The sequence below is a fragment of the Bidens hawaiensis genome, unplaced genomic scaffold, assembly GCF_021521415.1.
Source record: "Bidens hawaiensis isolate Kalapana, Puna unplaced genomic scaffold, B.hawaiensis_p1.1 tig00036806_1, whole genome shotgun sequence".
Taxonomy (NCBI): Eukaryota; Viridiplantae; Streptophyta; class Magnoliopsida; order Asterales; family Asteraceae; genus Bidens; species Bidens hawaiensis.
Window position 1 is genome coordinate 133713 of NW_027496430.1, and position 3228 is coordinate 136940.

The window sequence follows — 3228 nt, forward strand, 5'->3', positions numbered from 1 at the left end:
ACGTAGGTGATTAGGGTCTCCATAATTATAGAAGGCATGCGCAACAGGTGCAAAAAGCTAAGTCGACGGCATAGACCGTTGTGGGATGTCTTGTAGTACATGGAAAGTATGAACAAGATAACCGAACGATTACATCGGGTACAAAACGATATGAGGATTGAATTGAATAGTGATAGTTGCAAGTGAAGCGTAACAAGTGGAATTTGACGTAACGTGTCTTGTTTGAGACGTTATGATTTTGTTGAGATTGATTGTTAATTTTGATTGACAGCATGTAGTTGATGTTTAGACTTGTGTTTGTTATGAGAATGAGTAGGGGTAAATGAATTGAATATATTAGCGAAAAGGTTAATGAACAAGGTTGCATTTATGTTTTGAAAATTGAGTTGGTATTTTAGGATTCGCAGGAGCTATCTACTTGACTAACATATGGCCGTGAAGTGGTTATATAAAATAAATGATTGATGTTGTTTGATGTTGAGAAAACATTATTTGATTAATAAAGATGTGATTTAATGAGAATGTTGGATAGTTGTGTAGATTTCATATGTGTTATTGTGTAAAATGAAACTTAAATATGTTATGTTGATATTCATTAACAACTTAAGGATAAGTTAGAATTTAAATTGATAATTAGTGAGTTGATTTGATGAGAGAAAAGTTTTATAAAGGTTTAATATGTTTTTAACAAATTAGAATTTGAGGTTTAATGCTTGAAATATGTTTAATAAATTATACATACCATGAGTATAAGAAAGCCATTTGATTCTTAAATTGTGCGATAATATTTAAATTAATTGAGGTATTGGTATTATAATAATGTGATAAGATGAATAGGTGAAACAAATTTCAATGAGTGTAAATTGTTTTGTTTGGCTCGTGATAACCGAATCCAGATAAACAAAGAATTTGTATCCGATCAGGGAATAAAAATGATTTGAGTTTATGAGTAGATCGAATCAATAAATCTTGATCTAAAAATGATTTAGTAAATAAGGAATTGAATAATTTAATAATAGAATAATAGGATAATTGAATAGTTAATCAAAGAATATATTGTTTCGTATAAAATTAAACAAATAAAACAATTAACGAATGTTCTTCGAGGTGTTGGGTTTCCCATGAGCTTTCCATGGCATTTTGTTTCCCCAACTTATTAGCATACCAAAACCAAAACAAATTAGTGAGTTAGCCTCCCATGAGCGTTACATGGCAATTTGAATGACCCAACTCAATTAACGCATTAACAAATCAATTAAGTTTGTCGGCCCATGAGCGTTACATGGCGATTCGACCGACCAAACTAAATAACGAATAAACGAACTCAAGCATAAGTAGTTGAAACATCTAGTGTATCACCATGGATGATAATGTTCCAACAAAATATCGCAAATCCAACAAATTGTGCAAATTTACAGCCGGCTTATCTGTAACATCCTAAAAATTTTAATGATGAATAAAGGAAGTTATGTTTAGTGTTTTCGCGTAATTAATTAGTATCGGGTAGGGAGCGGGTCTTGGGCGTGGATTAATTGAGATGGGTTAAATAAGAATGGGATTTCAGGGATATAAATACCCCCAAAATCCCAAAAATATCTTCATTTACATCTATTTCTTCACACACTCAAAACACACACATTCTAACCGATCAAGATTCGAAGCCGAGACCCGAGATTTTGTTGATATATCTGAGTTGGTAAGGTAAGAACAAATCCAACAAAGCTAATATTACTGAAAATGGTTAGGATTGGATGGGTTAACCGGACCCGAAACCCAAACTGCCCAAATCGGACCCCTAAAACGTCGATTTTAGGCCGATTTGATGGTTGGGATTTGTAGGCGCCGATCATACGATTCCGTGGGTACCAAAATCGAGTTATTTGGCTAAGAAACGAAGGATTTATGGGCAAACAGATCTGCAGCGCGATAACTTCGCCTGCAAGATTAAGTTCGCCTGATGAACTTCGCCTTCAAGCGTAACTTCGCCTTCAAGCGTAACTTCGCCTAAGGTTTAACTTCGCCTACGGCCAAGTTCGCCTAAGGATAACTTCGCCTGAAGCCAAGTTCGCCTAAGGTTTAACTTCGCCTGAAGCCAAGTTCGCCTAAGGTTAACTTCGCCTGAAGCCAAGTTCGCCTAAGGTTTAACTTCGCCTGAAGCCAAGTTCGCCTAAGGTTTAACTTCGCCTGAAGCCAAGTTCGCCCGAGGTTTAACTTCGCCTAAAGTGAAGTTCGTTTAGAAAATAAATTAAAAACCTAATGGAAAATGTGTTAAGACAGTTATTGGAAATAAAATTTTTCCAAGCTGACCTGGCAGCTCGACCCCAGCCAGGGGCTCTGCCCCTTGGACCCTGCTAGGGGCTGCCGCCCCTAGACCCCGCTGCCCCCGGACCCCCGTTCGTTGTGGGTAGTAATTAAGACTTGAAAGATGTTATAAGTAGTGATAGTTAAATTGATATGTATACTTGTTATACAGTCAGCCGTGCACAACTGAAGAAAAGGATTACGATCAACGGAGAACGTAACCGTGTTCAGGTGAGTTCTAGCCCCATTTATGTGTTATGTTTTCGGGGCTGTGTGCATACTCGATATGTTTGTTAATACGCTTATCCTAAGAGATAAGTGTATGCCTTATGTGAATGATATGATATGTAGGAATGATTGCTTGATGGTACGTGAACGATCTTCGGATATTGCACGTACTGTCGGGTTGTAACGCTATGTGTAAGGTAAGTATGATATGTATGCTTATGTGTATGAACGTGATAAAGTTAATAAAAGAAGGAAATGACGGTTGCATGGTTGTATGGTTACGAAAAGGGTACCGAGCCCTAATAATACTCGAGGTATGATGTATGGTTATATGGTAACGAAGAGGGAGTCGAACCCTACTAATATTCGAGAACTAGGGAACCGAACCCTACTAATATTCGAGGAAGAAGGGTACCGAGCCCTAATAATACTCGAGGAAAGAGGGTACCGAGCCCTAATAATACTCGAGGAAAGAGGGTACCGAGCCCTAATAATACTCGAGGAAAGAGGGTACCGTGCCCTAATAATACTCGAGGAAAGAGGGTACCGAGCCCTAATAATACTCGAGGAATGTAGGGCGTAATGCTCTTTATAACATAAGATATGAAAGTAAGTTAATACAAAAGAAAGTAAGAAAGTATGAATGTAAGAAAGTATGAAAGTATGAAAGTATAAAAGTATGAATGAAAGAATATAATG